Source organism: Puma concolor, chromosome C1 (assembly GCF_028749965.1).
Source record: "Puma concolor isolate L17-30 chromosome C1, mPumCon1.1.hap2, whole genome shotgun sequence".
Classification (NCBI taxonomy): domain Eukaryota; kingdom Metazoa; phylum Chordata; class Mammalia; order Carnivora; family Felidae; genus Puma; species Puma concolor.
The window spans coordinates 33,709,345-33,731,150 of NC_141674.1; the positions used below are offsets into that span (position 1 = coordinate 33,709,345).

Below are 21,806 nucleotides of genomic sequence, written 5' to 3' on the forward strand. Positions count from 1 at the left end.
ACCTGAGCCAAAGTTGGATGCTCAACCGACTGAGCCACCCAGGCGCCCCCAGAATAGTTTCTGCTTATCCACAGCTGTGAAGAAGAAAGGAACATTTTCTATTCTTACCTAGCTAAGAGTTCTTTCACCAGTAGTTAGAAGGACCTATAATTTGATGGCTTAAGCATTGAAATTCCATGAATTAGCAATGAAAAAAATCTAAACATCAGAGACACAAAACTTACCGTATGGAATGGAAAAAGACTTATTAATACATAGAATGTGGGGCATATCATGGTTGGCATCTATTAATTTGATCCATATAGAATTGCTATTTTGTATGTAAAACCAGTCAAAGATTGGCAATTTCATAAGGTCCAATCTAACACACTCTGGGGTATGACTGATGAATTATTTGTCCATTAATCCTGCTGGACTGTGAGCCCTTGGAAGGCAGGAACTATTTCTTGTTTATCTTTGAATAAAGATAGTAGTAGCACATAGTAGGCGATCAATAAATGTTAGACTTTGGTTCTTTGGCTCTTTCCTTTAATAAATGAATCCATTGAGGACATCCTTGCTGTGTTGCCATTTATTTCTAAAGCTAAACTGGCTTTCCAGTAAACATGCAAACACAGGCTTTCAGATTCTCTTCTTTGACTGTCTTCCCAGAATGATCCATTGGTAGAGGTTCAATCGCTACTTTCCAGTCCTGAATCACCATCAAAAATTTGCTGTTCATTTAAGGAACAGATGTTTACTGTATTACTTTATTAGAAACGAGCTCCTGGGAGGATTGCACTTTTAAATTATTAAACCTCTACTTTATTATTGATACTTTCTCTTCTGATTCTGCCACACTCTAAATTGGAGATCCTAGTACAACCTGATGTAGCCTCTCTCTATTACCTGGGAGTTTAGGCAGGACAAGACTCCAGTTCAGAGAGGTAACTAATGCCCTGGAAAGTGTCCCGTGCTTGGATGGACTCAGGAGTGGCCTCTCTTCTGGGTTTTATCATTGGCTAGCTGAGTGACTTTGGGCAAGTTAGCAACCCCATCTAGGCTTATTTCCTCAGCCAATAAAAGCTAATGGTCATGTCAGTAAAAGTTCCTTGCATGTGAAAATGCTCTAACAAGTGAGAGATTAGTAATACTAGCAGTAGGACAAAAAGGAATTTGGTCTCCATTCAGACCCGACTTCTGTGGTAGATAAGGGAGTCTGAGAGGGGTCTAAGAATGAAAAGAATGAAACAGATGTGTGTTCTCCTTTGGCTTTAGCTTTGATGCTAATCATCCCAGCACCAGTTTGCTTTTCCATCCTTCAGCTGCCCGTGGGCAAAATGGGGATGACAAGAGCCTTACAGTACCACTGGGAAAATCTCCACTAGAGATTTGTGCCCTGATGCTATAAGGTGTCCTACTGTATGCAATGAATTAATGTCTTTACTAGGCATCTAGGCTGATCTTGGCTATGTGTCATCCTTGAGGGAATTGCAAAAAGAGTCCCTTGAAATCATTTTCTGCAGGGCTCAAAACTTCCACGGAACTCTAGCTGAGAAAGGAGCATGTGAAGGCTCTTAGTGTTCCATAAAATGCAATGGAAGAAACACATGGTGATTATAATAAAGTTACTGGAATGTCATTGAGCAGGACTGGGCAAGACGTTAGGTCCAGTAGCTGCTTCACATTGGCTGCCGGGACCTTGGGGAGGCAGTGCTCCAATGGTCAGGCTCTGGTGTACCTCTGGGCCTTGAAGGCGGAACCCACATGAAGTTTGAGGGGTGGGGTGGGGGCGGTGATGCTCCTGGGTCTACGTCTCAGCACCCTGGCTTCTCCTCGGGAACTGTGGTAAGGACTACACCTCCCAGTTTACCGAGCAGCTTCTGGGGGAGGGAGGCCAAGTGAGTGAGGCCGGCAGGTGGCTGAATTCTGGGGTCCCGTGTCCCAGAGTGCAGAGGGGGCATTGCAGAGCTGCCTGTGGGGGCGGTGCCAGGAATATTTTTGGTAAGGAGGTGGGGAGATGTGACTGTATTTTCTAAAGCTATAAACTCTGTATAGATGTAAGATGATAGGGTATTCTTTTGAAAATGTCATTACTTGATTTTCTTTTGCTAACCTGAGGTGACAACTGGGTCTTTGAGTCATTGTACAAATCACTGATATTTAATGATGAGTGTTTCTCTTTTCTAGGAGGAGTGCAAGTATGTACATCTTGCTTAGGGGCAACTTTGTAGGGATATGATGCCTGCAAATTATTGGAACATAGACTCTGTTGGTAAGAATTCATTTCCCTCTTGGGGCACCTGGGTGATTCAGTTGGTTGAGCGTCTGACCTCAGCTCAGATCATGATCTCATGGTTCCTGGCTTGCAGCCCCACATAGGGCTCTCTGCTGTCAGTGCAGAGTCCACTTTGGTTCCTCTCCCCACCCCTCTCTGCCCCCCCCCCCAATAAACATTTAAAAAATAAAAAAAAAATCATTTCTCTAATTAGAAATCTGTAAGATTTCTTATAAGTAGACTTCCATGAGACTGGGTTTATTGGTCCTTTAGAGCCTTAAAAACTGATATGAGAGAGGACCTTCTGAATCTGTCTCTGACAGAAGAGTTTCAGTATCCTAAAGTACTTGTAATTTGCTTCTCATCTGCAGGCCTTGCTAGAAAGGAAGAGAGAAAACTGTCATCTAATAGGCAAATTATTTTTCACACATCTGTTAATAAGACCCATCATTTTTCCTGAACTGCCCTGACATTATTAAAATCATTTGTGCCCAGGGGTGGGGGCAGATGATTTATATCACTCTTGCTTTTCATAACAAGAATAGGCTAATGCTAGAATATCATTTAAATTAGACTGAGATTTTTTTGAAATTGGCTGAGGCACTTATTTAAATTGGCAAATGGTTTCCTTTTATAAGAGAATTATAAACAGTATCTTGATTGATGAATTTGCTAACTGTCCTTCCTGCCTTAGACATCCATTAGCTAAACTGTATAATAACACGTGCAAAGACACACCAATGTGCTTCTAATTTAAACCCTTTTTTGGTGCTCGGAAGGCCAGCACAGAGATCTCACTTGGAGGTCTGAGATTTCCTTTAAGTGACTTCTTTGAAGGGCCTGCTTTAGTAGCTCGTTGCCTCTATTTAATTGGGAGAATTTCAGGATGGAAATTAAATCAATCTCAAAATGTGTTTTAAAACTCTTTTTCTCACACTACCTTTTCTTTTAGTTTAATTAATTTGATTCTTTTTCTTTAAAGATTTTTTTCTAATATTTCATTTTTTTTTTTTTGAGAGAGAGAGAGACAGTGTGAGCAGGGAGGGGCAGAGAGAGAGGGAGACACAGAATCTGAAGCAGGCTCAAGTCTCTGAGCTATCAACACAGAGGCTGACGTGGGGCTTGAACTCACGGGCTGTGAGATCATGACCTGAGCCGAAGTTGGACACTCAGCCAACTGAGCCACCCAGGCACCCCTAGCTTGGTTCTTTCTGGGTGTCTATTTATTCTCTATACCTTGAGCTAAGTCTCTGAGCCTCTGATCTAAAGTTCTTTTATTATTTTTTTAATTTTAAAAAATACTTTATTTTTAAGTCATCTCTACACCCAATGTAGGGCTTGAATTTACAACCCCGAGATCAAGAGCCGCATACTCTACTAAGCCACCCAGGTGCACCTAAAGTCCTTTTAAAAACTGTTGATTCTTTGCCTTTGCATTCACATAGATATCACCTTTCATTTATAGCAAATAACCTATTTTTTAAAGGAAAGTTTCTAGTCTTTTTGTATTTATCATGAAAACAACGAACTTTGCTTTCTTTAATCTCTCCTCTGTGAATAGTCAGCCTTCATCTATTCTCGTAGGACCCTGACCTGAAATGTCTCAGTTAATGTATAGGCCACAAGAGACTTTATCCAGAATGTTTGTACATGGCTGATCCTGAGTATGTAAGCCTTATCATAGTGAAATAATAACCAGTCCTCCTCTTCTGCAAAGACTTTGCTTGACTGGTGCTGAGTCAGTGACTGGGTTTACCCAGGGGTCATCTAGGTCCAAGGCCTCAGGTGGTAGAATTCTGTGTCCCGGAGTTTGGGCTCAGTCCACACATCAGAAGGCAACACTGGAGAGTAAGTGTGGATGATCTGGGATGGGCTGCAAAGCTGGTGACTCTATATAATCTTTTTGGTGGTCCTAATGAATTGGACTGCAACTAAGAGCAAACTGTCAGATTTATGTGCACATTATTTTATGTAACACCAAGAAAAAAAACCTGCCAATTAAACTGAAACACAGTGCTTTCCTATCACATTGAATTTTTGTTGAACAGCTATTGAAAGGGTTCTCTTAGATTTTTATTATGTATCACTCTTGTGCACCAGCTTGGTCAAGGAATTGATCCCTTGTCTTGATGTGGTCCCTCTTCCCGTCTCTTTCTTGTCCTCCTTTGCTATTTTAGGAAAAGATTTGGGTCATGCCAGCTCATAGCTAAGACTCAGATCTTATTCTGTGCTCAGGTAAAACAAACGGGGATCAAGAGGAAGTTAGGTTCACATCTCTTTTTGAACTTCTTCAGGTACTTTGGCATTTCCTATCCCATACACATTTCTGATTCCAGCAGATACCATTTATTCAGTCATCCATTCATCTGTCCTCCCATACACTCATCCATCCATCCATCCATCCATCCATCCATCCATCCATCCTTCAAACATTCATGAAGAGTTAGGTCACTGAATTTAGTTCTGTGGATACAAAGAGGAATAAGTAATTCCCTTCCCTTCGCAGAGTTTGTCCTGTACCAGGATCATTCACTCTGCTCTTACATAGTGCCACAACTCACTTCACTTTTTGATGAAAGAGCAGAGGGAAAATTTTGCTTGAACTCTCGAGTTGGATTTTCTGAAAGTTGAGGTGAAGTTCTTAGGTGACGAATGGGCTTCAATCTTTATATTCCTTGTGGATATTTTATGGAGGCAAGACAAGGCAAGAAGAGACTTGGCAAGTCAAAGGTTCACCACTCTCGGTTTGTTTTACTTCACACTTACCTCACAGTCTCTCTGAGAAGCTCAAGGCAGGACTTCAGCTATGGAAAAGAGTGAGATCCTTGAATTTTCATTCATCTTCCTGTTATAATAATGTTTAATATTTCAGTAGCATTTTGTCTATTGTTTTGAAGCCATATCTGCTAGGAACTAAGGCAGATGGCACACTTTACTATTCATGAAAATGCGTATTTGGACAGTCCACTAAATACTATGCCACTTAAGCTGGGCGTTTAAAAATTAGTTTGACCTCTGGGCTCTGTGCTGACAGCTTGGAGCCTGGAGGCTGCTTTGGGTTCTGTGTCTCCCTCTCTCTCTGCCCTTTACCCGCTCACACTTTGTCTCTTTCTCTCAAAGATGAATAACACTAAAAAAAATTAGTTTGATCTACTTGTTTTTTTCTTGTTTAGTAGGTGGATTTGACGGAAGGGAGAAATGAAGAGATAAACATTTTTGAGGGGGAAGGTGAAATCCAGTTGCTCTGTCCTCATTAGAAAATGCTTTATACATGAGGTGGGTGTGGATGAGGACTTTGGACGAGTGGGAATTGAAATTTCCATTGCTGTGCCTCTTACTTTGGGCTGCCTTTGGTGTATCCCGAATAAAGTTTGCCTGCAGCCTAATGGCCAGTAGGCACTAACTTCCTAACCAAGAGTTTCATCAGATGAAAACCTGGAGAGTTTTTCCAACCTCTATGTTGGAGGGTTTGACTTAAGACAAATATGTGTGTTTTGAAAAAGTTCCCTGTGGACTGTAGGAATTCATCCTCACCCTCTGGCCCATGAGATCATGGGCCTGGGGAAACCACTAATTTCTCTTTGCTCCAAACTCAGAAAGGGAGAAGAATAAATATGTGGCACAGAAGTAGGACCAGAGCAGGGCTAATAGTGACTTTCAGGCTTCTTCCTTTTTGATTCTTATTCCTAGACTCAGAATCCACCCATCTCGATGGCCCAGGTTCTGCATTGACTGGAGCATATTTAAGAGGTACTAATAAATACATTTTGCTTGCTTTGTATCTGGGTAGGGAAGCCTTTGGGATGGTTCCAAAAACATGGTTTTAAATGAATTCCAGTTTGGTGTATTTGTTTTTGCTTTGTTTCATTTTGTTTTTATATGTAATACTGCTGAAATGCTTGGGCTTGCTTAAGTTGGGTCAAGAACAACTTGTTGTTGTTGTTTTTTTCCCCCTCCCAGATCTAAAGGTCACCTTTCCAAATGATATCCATTCACCAGACAAACATGTATTGAACACCCGCTGTTCAAAAGATAGACCAATTACTGTGCTAAAGGAACCATAGCTAGAGTTCTTTATAGATATGGGAACATACTTCTCAAATTTTGTGCAACTGAATCTTCAAAGATAGGCAGCAGTGTGCCATGGCACATCTTCCTGGGCAGAAAATATTTATTTAAGAAAAACAGATTTATTAAGGTCGACTTCAAACTTTGCACCAAATTCTAAGATAAAATAAAAGATTTTCATGAGAACTTTGTTTATAGCAGGTGCCTTCATCTTTTTCTCCAGACCCTTTGTAGGAGTCTGTGGACATGTACATTCTACAAGTATTTCAGTGGAAAACTTTGAGAAGCACTGAAGAGCGAGGTGGGGTTGGGGAGATGGTGGAGGAGGGAGAGAGAGAAACAGAAAGTGAGAGCAAGTGAAAGAAAGAGAGAGGGTTGATTTTTCAGACAATCTTGTTTTAATTCCTTACCCCCTTTGAATTTCCCATTAACAGTCTTCAGAACCTCAAACCTAATGCTAATCTTTGGTTGGAACAAGGGACAGATTCATGGCTCTTGCATTTCCCAGAATTCCCATGAAGAGGAGATGCCAAACAGGATACACACAGGTGAGGGCCAGTCAAGATAATTCCAAGTCAAGGCGTGTAACTCAGCTCATAAACAGTCAGATGGTAACTCTTTTTTTTTTTTTTTTTTTTTTTTTTTTTAATTTTTTTTTTTTTTTTCCAACGTTTTTATTTATTTTTGAGACAGAGAGAGACAGAGCATGAATGGGGGAAGGGCAGAGAGAGAGGGAGACACAGAATCGGAAACAGGCTCCAGGCTCTGAGCCATCAGCCCAGAGCCCGACGCGGGGCTCGAACTCACGGACCGTGAGATCGTGAGATCGTGACCTGGCTGAAGTCGGACGCTTAACCGACTGCGCCACCCAGGCGCCCCCAGATGGTAACTCTTAACGGTAGTTATATAACTTCTAGTTCTGTGATCCAGGGATCTTAGGCTACTTCTATAGTTAAAGTGTGATGAATTTAGATTTTTCTTTCTCAGTATCTTTTGATTGCTGCACTGTCTTTATCTTATACCAATGGACTATGAGATAGGCAAACAATTTTCTATTTGAATGACATGCAAAATGCTTTTCCCCTTAGAACTTTATAGGGAAACTTGGCCAAAGGCAAAGAATATCATATCCTAGCCCTATCTTCAAGTCCTTGGCCTCACTCCTGATGACCAGTAGTATGAAGTGTCTGCTCTGTGTTTAGGGTGTCTCTAGCCCCCTGTCCCCAGTCAGCTCCAGAAGCTGACTTTATCTCTGGCTTCTGAAGTTTCTGTAAGAGGCAGTCAGGAAAGTTGGTCGAGTGAGAGTGGATGTGTATGTTACAGTAATAAAAAATGTCTATGTAGACAGCACGATTTCAGAGTTTTTTTGACTGCTTGGAAGGGTAAGCAAGTTTGATAACCTTTAGTGTATTCAGTTGACTAAAGTTTGGAGGAATCTCTTATTCCATCTACTTTTTTTTTTTTTTTAAGTTCTTGGCAGTCTGTGTATCTAAAAATTTCCCTTCCTTATGGTCTTGATTTAGAAAGCAAATAGGGGTGCCTGAGTGGCTCAGTTGGTTAAGCGTCCAACTCTTGATTCAGCTCAGGTCAGGATCTCCCAGTTTCGCGGGTTCGAGCCCCGCATTGGGCTCTGTGCTTGATAGAGCAAAGGCTGCTTAGGATTTTCTCTCTCCTTCTCTCTGCCCCTCCCCCACTTGCGCTGTCTCTGTCTCTGTCTCTCTCAAAACAAAAATAAAACTGAAAAAAATAAAATAAAAGAAAGCAAACATGACTGAGAAAATGTGTTTAAAGATAATTTCAGTTTTTACTTAGTTTTTACATAGCAGTGCATCACATAGTGTTGCGGATGCTGGGGGTGTAATGGCGAGAAAAGCAACATGGCTCTTGCTTTCATACAGCTTACATTTTCGTTGGGGAAGATAGACATTATCTGAAGGTTCCCATCAGAAAACAAGTCCAAATGTCTCAGGGAGAGTGTTTCATCCAAGACTAAATAGTGGTAATTTGAATCCCTTGGCAGGCATGACCTTTTTCTTCTCAGCTCATCCCTGATCCCTAGATCCAGCACTAGAGCTTCCGGAAGGTTATATACAATCAGACTTAACCCTTGTCTTTCCCCAGATGCAGGAATTCCATTTTCCAAAGCTACACTGTTCTCCAGGCTAGAACAATGGGGAGAATGCTGGATCTGGAGAGAGAGAGGTGGCTACCTCAAGGAAAATGTAACCAGGTAAGAGTACAAGTAGGGGGGAAAATGAACAAACATTTCTGATTTGTAAGATATGGTAAATAAAGGCAGTTTTGCCAGTGGCCTTCCATATGGATATCCAAATTCTTTAAAACCTAGCAGCTGGCCTTGGGGTTTTCTGATTATGATCTGCACCATGTAGCGTAACTTGGGAGAATAGCGTAAATGTTTGCTCCTTGGATATTTTAGAGCAAAACTTTGGTGAAATAGGAATAGAACCCGGAAGCAGAGTGGTACTTAAAAATATAGGCTCTGGAGCCTGACTCCCGGATTTGAACCTTAGCTCCACTGATAAACTCTGTGATCCCCGGGCAAGTTATTTAACTTCTCTGTGCTTTAAGTTCATGTACAGAATGAAGATAATAGTGGGACTTCTGTCACAGGGTTGTTGTAAGGATTAAATATCTTGCCCATTTTACTGATTTTTTGATGCACATTTTTCCATGTTTTAGACCTTTGAAAATGGAGTATTTCTCGAAGTCGATGACAGACAGCTTGCAATCTTTCTTGGCCAGGTGGCGGTAGCGATAAAATCATTAAATGTGTATTTGCAAATATCAAAAACTTACACAACAAAACTTGCAGAATGGGTGTCAGTGGGTCAGAAGATGATCTTGGAGATAATAGTGGAGTGCTATTTTAACTCCCAGGAAGGAAATGGTTGAGCGGAGGGGTGGGGAAGACTGTAAATAAAATGTCCTCAGCAGCATTCCTGAAGAGGGAGCCACAGTAAGCCAGGTACACATAAATACTTGTAAACCTCAAGTCAAAGCCCAGAACTTTTAGATCACATCGCATCCTTTAAGACATGCTGTATTTTAGTGCTCATAATGGCATGGAAGGCAATAAATTGTAAATTGCCTGTAGATATGTAAATTGACAACCCTGAGTCAAAATGTAATTCAGAAGAGTCAGACTCTGAACATAAAGAAGTTTTAGCACCAACTTTATGTATTTATTTCACTTACTCGCTTCACAAATTTATTTCCTTTTAATGTAGGCACAGGAGTAATATATACTAAAAATCAAAGAAAACTCTTTCAATACCTGTTCGATAAAAATTTAATGTGATAAGAAAGCATGGTATTATAACTTAAATGGCATAGCGTTTTCTCTCTTAGTGCGTAAAATAATGATGCGTCTTAGAACTGGCGGTATCTTAGATTTGATGAAATGCGGCAATATAAATAGAACACCTAGAAAAGAGTATGGCACACAGTTAATACTAAAAAAGTGAGCTATTATTATTATTACTGGATTTTAGTTCTGTTTCTGGAGGACAGGGAAGAGAGCTATTTTGGGGCGGGGGCGGTGGTTAGCTAAGGACAGACACGCCTGTGAGAATGCCACATACTGAAAAATCTCACACTGTGTAAATCAGGCACTGAAAATAACAGTGTGGGAAAAAATTGTGTATGGAGAAGTGCAACATGTGCACAATAACAACATCCTTGCCCTAATGCTGGTCACGTGGGAGCTCCTTTGTGTTACGGGAACATGCTTTGGAGTGGAATGGACTGAACTTGACATTTTCTCCTAGTCACCTTGCCAAATAAGTGCTATTCATATTTTATAGATCAGAAAATGAGTTGAGGGGCACTGGGGTGGCTCAGGCGTTTAAGCGTCCAACTTCTGCTCAGGTCATGATCTCGCAGTTTGTGGGTTCGAGCCCTGCGTTGGGGTCTCTGCTGTCAGTGCAGAGCCTGCTTCGGATCCTCTGTCCCCCTCTCTTTCTGCCCCCCTCTCTGCCCCTTGCCCTGCTCATTCCCTCTCTCTCTCTCTCAAAAAGAAATAAACATTAAAAAAGAAAATGAGTTGAGGATCAGAAATTTACTTTGGGTCATATGGTTGTAAGTGATGATGATGGTAGGAGTCAAAGCTAGGTCTTCCTACCTCCTGAGCCCCTGCTTTTCACACTGACGTCACAAAGCCCACTTCAGCCAGATTCCCCCATTCCTCACGTTCACTTGTCCCATCCCAGAATAATTATACCCGTTGCTGGATGAACTCTTAGCCACATCTGCCTCGGGCTAGGTTTTAGAATGTGGCAAGTAACCAGAAACAAAAGATAGTTGATTTTTCCTTGAGGTATTTTCTGAATTTGCTTGGTAAGTTCGGCTCTCAAATTTCTGCCTTTAGTTGGCAACTGAATTTCCTGAGATTGTAAGGTCAGCATCTGTCTCTAGGCCAAAAAGTGCCACGAGACCTACTGTAATTCAGAGGGTTAGGTTTGCAGTTCGTGTTTTGAAGCGCTTTCAAAATTTGACTGTAAGTTTTAGGTACACTGTCACCAGATGGCAGCAAAATGCCTTGGGCATATGATCCGAACTATGTAACATGTCCGACTGTTTATTCCCAGTCATTCACAGAATATTCCATTCATTTACAGAAACAACTGAGTCTAAACAAAGTTATTGCCTACTATATATATATATATATATATATATATATATATATGTTATTTTCAGAGCAACCTTTTCAAACAAATGACCAAACTATCACTCTCAGAGTGATTATATATATATATATATATATATACACATATATATATAAATAATTTTATTTTTTTAAAAATTTACATCCAAATTAGCACATAGTGCAGCAATGATTTCAGGAGTAGATTCCTTAATGCCCCTTACCCACTTAACCCATCCCCACCCCCTACCTCCTCCAGTAACCCTCTGTTCTCCATATTTATGAGTCTCTTATGGTTTGTCCCCCTCCCTGTTTTTATATTATTTTTGTTTCCCTTCCCTATGTTCATCTGTTTTGTCTTTTAAAGTCCTCATATGAGTGAAGTCATATGATTTTTGTCTTTCTCTGACTGACTAATTTCACTTAGCATAATACTCTCAAGTTCCATCCATGTAGTTGCAAATGGCAAGATTTCATTCTTTTTGATTGCCGAGTAATACTCTACTGTATATATATATATATATATGTATATATATATATACATATATATATATATATATATATATATATATATATATACCACATTTTCTTTATCCATTCATCCATCGATGGACATTTGGGCTCTTTCCATACTTTGGCTATTGTTGATAGTGCTGCTATAAACATGGGGGTGCATGTGTCCCTTCGAAACAGCACACCTGTATCCCTTGGATAAATACCTAGTAGTGCAGTTGCTGGGTCATAGGGTAGTTCTATTTTTAGTTTTTTGAGGAACTTCCGTACTGTTTTCCAGAGTGGCTGCACCAACTTGCATTCCCACCAACAATGCAAAAGAGATCCTCTTTCTCCGCATCCTCACCCACATCTGTTGTTGCCAGAGTTGTTAACGTTAGCCATTCTGACAGGTGTAAGGTGGTATCTCATGATGGTTTTGATTTGTATTTCCCTGATGATGAGTGAAGTTGGGCATTTTTTCATGTGTCGGTTAGCCATCTGGATGTCTTCTTTGGAGAAGTGTCTATTCATGTCTTTTGCCCATTTCTTCACTGGATTATTTGCTTTTTGGGTGTTGAGTTTGAGAAGCTCTTTATAGCTTTTGGATACTAACCCTTTATCTGATATGTCGTTTGCAAATATCTTCTCCCATTCTGTCAGTTGCCTTTTAGTTTTGCTGATTGTTTCCTTCGCTGTGCAGATTTTTATTTTGATGAGGTCCCAGCAGTTCATTTTTGCTTTTGTTTTCCTTGCCTCCAGAGATGTGTTGAGTAAGTAGTTGCTGCGGCCAAGATCAAAGAGGTTTTTGCCTGCTCTCTCCTGGAGGATTTTTATGGCTTCCTGTCTTACATTTAGGTCTTTCATCCATTGTGAGTTTATTTTTGTGTATGGTGTAAGAAAGTGGTCCAGGTTCATTTTTCTGCATGTCGCTGTCCAGTTTTCCCAGCACCACTTGCTGAAGAGACTGTGTTTATTCCATTGGATATTATTTCCTGCTTTGTCAAAGATTAGTTGGCCATGCGTTTGTGGGTCCATTTCTGGGTTCTCTATTCAGTTCCATTGATCTGAGTGTCTGTTCTCGTGCCAGTACCATACTGTCTTGATGATTACAGCTTTGTAGTACAGCTTGAAGTCTGGGATTGTGGTGCCTCCTGCTTTGGATTTCTTTTTCAAAATTGCTTTGGCTATTTGGGGTCTTTTCTGGTTCCATACAAATTTTAGGATTATTTGTTCTAGCTCTGTGAAGAATGCTGGTGTTATTTTGATACGGATTGCTTTGAATATGTAGATTGCTTTGGGTAGTATCAACATTTTAACAATATTTGTTCTTCCTATCCAGGAGCATGGAATCTTTTTCCATTTTTTTGTGTCTTCTTCAATTTCTTTCATAAGCTTTCTATAGTTTTCAGTGTATAGGTTTTTCACCTCTTTGGTTAGATTTATTCCTAGGTATTTTATGGGTTTTGGTGCAACTGTAAATGGGATCGATTCCTTGATTTCTCTTTCTGTCACTTCATTGTTGGTGTATAGGAATGCAACTGATTTCTGTGCATTGATTTTATATCCTGCCACTTTGCTGAATTCATGAATCAGTTCTAGCAGTTTTTTGGTGGAATTTTTATATAGAGTATCATGTCATCTGTGAAGAGTGAAAGTTTGACCTCCTCCTGGCTGATTTGGATGCCTTTTATTTCTTTGTGTTGTCTGATTGCAGAGGTTAAGACTTTCAATACTATGCTGAATAATGGTGGCGAGAGTGGACATCCCTGTCTTGTTCCTGACCTTAGGGGGAAAGCTCTCAGTTTTTCCCTATTGAGGATGATATTAGCGTTGGGTTGTTCATATATGGCTTTTATGATCTTGAGGTATGCTCCTTCTATCCCTACTTTCTTGAGGGTTTTTATCCAGAAAGGATGCTGTATATTATCAAATGCTTTCTCTGCATCTATTGAGAGGATCATATGGTCCTTGTCCTTTCTTTTATTGATGTGATGAATCATGTTAATTGTTTTGCGGATATTGGACCAGGCTTGCATCCCAGGTATAAATCCCACTTGGTCGTGGTGAATAATTTTTTTTAATCTATTGTTGGATCCAGTTGGCTAATATCTTCATCAGGGAAATTGGTCTATAGTTCTCCTTTTTAGTGGAGTCTCTGTCTGGTTTTGGAATCAAGGTAATCCTGGCTTCATAGAAAGAGTTTGGAAGTTTTCCTTCCATTTCTATTTTTTGGAACGGTTTCAAGAGAATAGGTGTTAACTCTTCCTTAAATGTTTGGTAGAATTCCCCTGGAAAGCCATCTGGCCCTGGACTCTTGTTTTTTTGGCAGATTTTTGATTACTAATTCGAGTTCCTTACTGGTTATGGGTCTGTTCAAATTTTCTATTTCTTCCTGTTTCAGTTTTGGTAGTGTATATGTTTCTAGGAATTTGTCCATTTCTTCCAGATTACCCATTTTATCGGCATATAATTACTTATAATACTCTCTTATTATTGTTTTTATTTCTGTTGTGTTGGTTGTGATCTCTCCTCTCATTCTTGATTTTATTTATTTGGGTCCTTTCCTTTTTCTTCTTGATCAAACTGGCTAGTGGTTTATCAATTTTGTTAATTCTTTCAAAGAACCAGCTTCTGGTTTCATTGATCTGTTCTACCGTTTTTTTTTTGTTTGTTTGTTTGTTTGTTTCAATAGCATTAATTTCTGCTCCAACCTTTATTATTTACTGTCTTCTGCTCGTTTTGGGTTTTATTTGCTGTTCTTTTTCCAGCTCCTTAAGGCGTAAGGTTAGGTTGTGTATCTGAGATCTTTCTTCCTTCTTTAGGAAGGCCTGGATTGCTATATACTTTCCTCTTATGACTGCCTTTGCTGCGTCCCAGAGGTTTGGGGTTGTGGTGTTATCATTTTCATTGACTTCCATATACTTTTTAATTTTATCTTTAACTGCTTGGTTAGCCCATTCATTCTTTAGTAGGATGTTCTTCAGTTCTCCAAGTATTTGTTACCTTTCCAAATTTTTTCTTGTGGTTGATTTCAAGTTTCATAGCATTGTGGTCTGAAAATATGTACAGTATGATCTCGATCTTTTTGTACTTACTTAGGTCTGGGTTGTGTCCCAGTATATGGTCTATTCTGGAGAATGTTCCATGTGCACTGGAGAAGAATGTATATTCTGCTGCTTTAGGATGAAATGTTCTGAATATATCTGTTAAGTCCATCTGGTCCAGTGTGTCATTCAAAGCCATTGTTTCCTTGTTGATTTTTTGATTAGATGATCTGTCCATTGCTGTGAGTGGGGTGTTGAAGTCTCTTACTATTATGGTATTACTATTGATGAGTTTCTTTATGTTTGTGATTAACTGATTTATATATTTGGGTGCTATCACATTTGGTGCATAAATGTTTACAATTGTTAGGTCTTCTTGGTGGATAGACCCCTTGATTATGATATAATGCCCTTCTGCATCTCTTGATACAGTCTTTAAAGTCTAGATTGTCTGATATAAGTATGGCTACTCTGGCTTTCTTTTGTCGATCATTAGCATGATAGATGGTTCTCCATCCCCTTATTTTCAGTCTGAAGGTGGTTTAGGTCTAAATTAATTGGGTCTCTTGTAAACAGCATATAGATGGATCTTGTTTTCTTATCCATTCTGTTACCCTATGTCTTTTAATTGGAGCATTGAGTCCATTGATGTTTAGAGTGAGTACTGAAAGATATGAATTTATTGCCGTTATGATGCTTGTTGGGTTGGAGTTTTTGGTGGTGTTCTCTGGTCCTTTCTAATCTTTTGTTGCTTTTGGTATATATATATATATATATATATATATATATATATATATATATATTTTCATCTTTTCTCCCCTCAGAAAGTCCCCCTTAAAATTTCTTGCAGGGCTGGTTTAGTGGTCACAAACTCCTTTAATTTTTGTTTGTCTGGGAAACTTTTTATCTTTCCTTCTGTTTTGAATGACAGCTTTGCTGGATAAAGAATTCTTGGCTGCATATTTTTCTGATTCAGCACACTGAATATATCCTGCCAGTCCTTTCTGGCCTGCCAAGGTTCTGTGGATAGGTCTGCTGCAAACCTGATCTCTCTTCCCTTGTAGGTTAGGGACTTTTTTTTTCCCTTGCTGCTTTCATGATTCTCTCCTTGCCTGAGTATTTTGTGAATTTGACTATGATATGCCTTGTTGGTGGTCGGTTTTTGTTGAATCTAATAGGGGTCCTCTGTGCCTCCTGGATTGTGATGTCTTTGTCTATCCCCAGGTTAGGAAAGTTTTCCAGTATGATTTGCTCACATAACCCTTCTACCCCTATCTCTCTCTCTTCCTCTTCTGGGACCCCTTATGATTCTGATGTTCTTCCTTTTTAATGAGTCACTGATTTCTCTAATTCTTAAATTGTGCTCTTTTGCCTTAATCTCCCTCTTTCATTATTCTCTATACATTTGTCCTGTATATCGCTTATTCTCTGTTCTGCCTCATCCATCCTTGCCGCCACTGCATCCATCTGTGATTGCATCTCAGTTTTAGCATTTTTAATCTCATTCTGACTATTTTTTACTTCTTTTATCTCTGCAGAAAGGGATTCTAATCTATTTTCGACTCCAGCTAGTATTCTTATTATTGTGATTCTAAATTCTGGTTCAGACATCTTGCTTGTATCTGTGTTGGTTAAATCCCTGGCTGTCGTTTCTTTGTGCTCTTTCCTTTGGGGTGAATTCCTTCGTTTTGTCATTTTGAATGGAGAAAAGGAATTAATGAGGTAGAAAAATTGAAATTAAAAAAATTAAAATTAAAAAATTAAAATTAAAAATTAAACACACACACACACAAATCGAATAGATGATGCTAGATCCTAGGTGTGTTTTAGTTGGGGTGTTGAAAGTGGTTTGACAGATTAGAGAAAAAAAAGGTGGGGGGGGAGGAAATCATTTGAGAATTTGAAAAAATGAATACACTGAAGTAGACTAAAATGAGATGATGGGGGTAAAATAGAATTTGAAAAAATATACACAAAAGTAAAGAATATAGTAGAAAAAAATTAAAGAAAATATTTTTAATAAAAATGAAAAATAAATATGAATTTTTTCATTTTCTGTATTTAAGAAAAAATAAAAGAAACGAAAAAGAAAAAAGATTAAAAAAGAAAAAAAGAAATCATTTGAAAATTTGAAAAAGTGACTACACTGTAGTAGACTAAAATAAAATGATGGAAGTAAAATAGAATTTGAAAAAATTTACATAAAAGCAAAAAATATAGTAATAAAAATTAAAATATTTTTAATAGAAATTGAAAGTAAAAATGAAGTTTTTCTCTTTCTGCATTCAAGAAAAAGAAAAGAAACAAAAAGAAAAAAGAAAAAGAAAGAAAAAAAGGAAACTGTTTGAAATTTGAAAAGGTGAGTACACTGAAGTAGACTAAAATAAAACGATGGAAGTAAAGTAGAATTTGAAAAAATTTACACAAAAGTAAAAAATATAGTAATAAAAATTAAAGAAATATATTTTTAATAAAAATTGAAAATAAAAATGAATTTTTTTCTCTTTCTGTATTCAAGAAAAAGAATTGTAAAAGGGAAAAAGGAAAAAGAAAAAAAAATTGAATAGATAAACCTGCTAACAGATTGAAGTAAGACTGCAATTGCTTCGTTTTCCCCTAGAGGTCAGTCTATGTAGCTCTTTATAGTCTTTAAATTAAGCCGGCGGTGAGATGAAGAACCAAGTTGGCCTATTTGGGCAGGGTTCAGTGTAACAGCTCCTCTCTCCACTAGATGGCGCTGCTAGCCTACTGGGGTGGATGGTTGTGGGGTTTGTAGGTGCGTATGCGCATGTGCGGGTGCGGTGAAAATGGTACCACCCAGCCACCCAGTCTGTTCTCCCGGATCAGCAATCGCGCACCTGTCCTCCGTCTCCAGCTCTCGTCCACTCCCTGCTTGTTCACTCTGTGACCGGGCCCCAGGCAGTACCTCTCTCCCAAGTTTTGTCTCAGATGCGGCTGTTTTCCCCGGCCCCTTACTTCCGAAAGATTGCGGCTTTGACCTGTTCCGCCCTTCTTCAAGGGTCTCACGGAGCAGTGGCGGAATGCTAGCCGCACCCAGGAAAGTTCACGAGACTGTGCTGCTGCCGATGTCCAGACACCGCGGCCAGGTGCCGGCCCGCCCCAGAAAAAGTTCGCGAGGTAGTGTAGCAGCAGCATTTCAGGGATTATGGAAAATTACAACACACATCTGGCACCAGGCTTCACCCTCAATGACCTTGCCCCAGCACCAGCGAATGTGGCCGTTCTCTGGGGTCTGCTGGGACCAGGTGGCCTCAACAGTCTCTACGAAATGTCCTTCCAGTAGTAGAACTGCTTTTCTCGTGTGGCCCGAGAACCTCCTGGACCCCACGATGTTCCTGGGGATTCACCCTTCCCACCAGAGCACTGTCAGGTATGGAGCTACGGAGTTGCAGCCTTTGCGCTCCCCTTGTTTACAGTCTTAATGGAATTTAAACCCTCTCCTTTCTCCTTTCTCCCTTTTTAGTTTAGTCCCTGCAGCTGTTCCCAATTTTCCACTTTCTCTCCAGCTGCTTTTGGGGAGTGTGCTTTTCCTGTATTCTCCCCACCGTCTCCGTCCTCTCTCCACATGCAAAAGTACCACCTGTCCTCGGTGGCTTCTCTCTTCCCAAGTTCACCTCTCTGCGCCGTGTACCTGCTGAGTTCTGTGGTTCAGGCTGTGCAGATTGTTGCGTTAATCCTCAGATCAGTTTTCTAGGTGTGCAGGATGGCTTAGTGGTGGTCTGGCTGTATTTCGTGGACACGAGACACACAAAAACCGTCCATGCTGTTCTGCCATCTTGGCTCCCTCTCAGAGTGATTTATATACTGAAGGCATACTATGTGACAAGCATCTTGCTAAATACTATTACATAAATTGTTTTATGATTATAATATCATAATCACTATTTTATTGATGTGGATTCTGTGGCTTAGGCTTTCTTTTTTCTTCAAAGGATGAGGGAGGAAGAGAAAGAATTCTAAGCAGACTCCATACTCAGCACAGAGCCCGAAGTGGGGCTTGATCCCATGACCCTAAGATCATGACTTGAGCCGAAGTCAAGAGTCAGACACTCAACTGACTAAGCCACTCAGATGCCTTGCTTAGGTTTTATATGTTATTTTTGTATCAGACCATCTCACTAAATACTTGGTTTTAAGACTTGTCCTGAAATTTTTCTATTAATTCTAACAGCTTTCCTAGTGATTGTCCTGCCTCAGATTTTTCTGGCTATTCAGATTATCAGAAAATAATCTGCAAGTAAGAGAGAGAGTTTTGCCTCTTCTTTTCTTTTCTTTTTTTATGTTTATTTATTTTTGAGAGAGAGAGAGAGAGCAGGGGAGGGGCAGAGAGAGAGGGAGACAGAGGATCCAAAGCAGACTCCATACAGACAGCAGAGAGCCCAATATGGGGCTTGAACCCATGAACTGTGAGATCACGACCTGAGCCGAATGCTGAGCCGCCTGAGCAGCCCAGGTACCCCTTGTTTTTGTTCTTAGAGCGCAAAAGCGGGGGGAGAGAGAAAGAATGTTAAGCAGGCTCCATGTTCAGCATGGTGCCTGATGTGGGGCTCAATCCCATGACCCTGGGATCATGACCTGAGCCAAAATAAGAGTTGGTCGCTCAACCAACATCCATTTATTTATTTATTTTTAAACATTTTTTTATTTTTTTTTATTTTTGAGAGAGACCAAGTGTGAGCGGGGCAGGGGCAGAGTGAGAGGGAGACACAGAATCTGAAGCAGACTCCAGGCTCTGAGCTGTCAGCACAGAGCCTGTCGCGGAGCTCGAACTTACGAGCTGTGAGATCGTGACCTGAGCCGAAGTCGATGCCTAACCGACTGAGCCACCCAGGCGCCCCTCTTCTTTACTTTTTAAAAATGTTTATTTATTTTTCAGAGAGAGAGTGTGAGCAGGGGAGGGGCAGAGAAGGAATGGGACAGAGGATCCAAAGATAGAGGTTCTGCACTGACAGCAGTGAGCCTGATATGGGGCTTGAACTCACGGAACCGTGAGATCATGACCTGAGCCAAAGTCAGTTGCTCAACCAACTGAGCCACCCAGGTGCCCCCTTTTTAGACTTTTAAATTGTAGCTAGTCTGGAGAGCATGGTTTTGATTTGGATTTCCATGATGACTACTGTGGTTAAGGATGTTTTTGGAAAAACATGTTTATTGGAAAGGATGTTTATTGGAAAATTGTGTTTCTTTATGGTATGTCTGTTCAAGTCTCTTGCTGATGTTTCTACTGGGATTTCTTTCTCTAATCATTTGAATGAGTTCTTTATATATTTTAAATACAGATCCTTTGTTATATGTATTTCAACTATTATCTCCACTCTGACTTGCATTTTACCTATCTGAGGACACCTTTTGATAAATAGACGTTCTTACATTTAATGCTGTCTAATTTATCAACAGTTAATGCTTTTCATTTTGTGATTTTGAAATCTTTCCTTACCCTCATGAAATGCAGATATTCTCTTATGTTACCTTCTAAAAGCTTTGTAGTTTTGTCTGAAATTGATTTGTTGTGTATGATGTGTAGTAGGAGGCAAGTTATAGCTGCACGTATATCTATTTGTGTCAATCGCATTTATTGCAAAGACCATCCATTCTCCACTTCTCTACAGTCATAAATCAACTTTTCTAGGTATTCTACCTAATTTTGTTAGTCTATTTGCCTGTTTTGGTGTCAGTCCCATGGAGTCTTAATTACCGTAGCTTTAGCTGAAGTCATAATATCTCACAGAGCAAGTCTGCTTATTTTGTTCCTTTTCTTCAAGGATGTGTTGTTGGCTATTCCTGGCCCCATGCAATTCCACACACATTTTGGCATCAGCTTGTCAAATTAATTACATGCACATGCATTTACATGCACACACTTTTGGAATTTGGATTTGGAGCCCATTAACTACAAATTAATTTGGGAGAAATGCTATTTTCAGAAAACTAAGTACATTTACATATCCCTCCATTTTTTCTAGGTCTTTTAAAACTTCTCTCAATAGTGTCTTACTCTTTCTGTGTAAGGGTCTTACACAATTTTTGTCAGATTTATTCCTAGATATTTGAAATTCAACTGCAAATTATATCTTAAAAAATCCCACCTTATAATTTTTTGCTGGTATAGAAATATGATTAGTTTTTGTGTATTGCCCTATTTTCAGCAACTCTGCTAATTCTTTTTTTCTACAGCATTTTAGAGGCATTTGGTAGCACCCTTTATTTTTTTAATTTTTAAAAAAATGTTTATTTATTTATTATGTTGAGAGAGAGATTGAGAAAGAATCCCAAGCAGGCTCCACGCTGTAAGTGCAGAGCCCAATGAGGAGCTTGAACTCACAGACTGTGAGATTATGTCCTGAGCTGAAATGAAGAGTTGGACATTTAACTGACTGAGCCACCCACGCACCCCTACAACTTTGCTCATTCTAATAATTTTTAGACGTTTATTTCCTCGTGTGGTTTGTAAACAATGATGTAATATCACATAGTGGTATTATCTGTGAATACTAACAGTTCTATTTCCTCCTTACCAATTCTTATAGTTTACATCTATTTTTCTTATCTTATTGCACTAGCTAAGACAACTAGAACAATGTGAAGAGAATTGGTAATTGTAAGCATTTTTGTCATATCTCTGATCTTAGGGAGGTTACATCTAATATTTTGCCATGAAGTTTAATGTTTTTGATGGGTTTTTAGGGGCTACCCTTTGGCTTGAGGAAGTTTCCTTTAACCCATATTTGCTAAGAGGTTTTGTTTGTTTGTTTTTGTTTTTTCCTATCCATGGGAAATGGATTGCTAATATATCAATGATCTTTATATCTCTTTTCATAGGTGAGATTGATCCATAGCTTTTCTTTATTCAACTTCTTTCTGGCTTTGGTAGAAAAGTAGACTGGCCACCTAAAATGAAATTTGAGAGCATTCCCTTTAAAAACATTTTTGGAATACTTTGCATAAAGTTGGGATCATATGTCACTTGAACATTTGACAGAAGTTAGCCTTAAAATCTTCAGGGCCTTTTTTTTTCCCCAGGGGAACATAAGTTGTTATGAACTATTCATTCTATGTATTTAAAGGTTATAGATCAACGTAGGTTTTTAAAATTCTTTTAATTCAGTTTTGGTAAATTATATTCTTATGAAATTGCCTGTTTCATCCAAATTATATTTTTATATAAATTCATTCTTTTGATCAATTATCTATTTTCAAATTTATTGGTATAAAGTTATTCATAGCATTCTCTTTGATTAAGAAAAACTTCTATCATATC

General features: G+C 39.3%; 1 long non-coding RNA gene across 1 annotated transcript; it reads left to right on the plus strand.

The window, feature by feature from the left end:
- The first annotated feature begins 5,945 nt into the window (after nucleotides 1–5,945).
- On the plus strand, nucleotides 5,946–8,566 carry LOC147577964 (uncharacterized). The gene is made up of 3 exons (XR_015254167.1): nucleotides 5,946–6,007; nucleotides 6,760–6,873; nucleotides 8,447–8,566. It is a non-coding gene; the product is annotated as an uncharacterized LOC147577964 (long non-coding RNA).
- The last annotated feature ends 13,240 nt before the right edge of the window (nucleotides 8,567–21,806 follow it).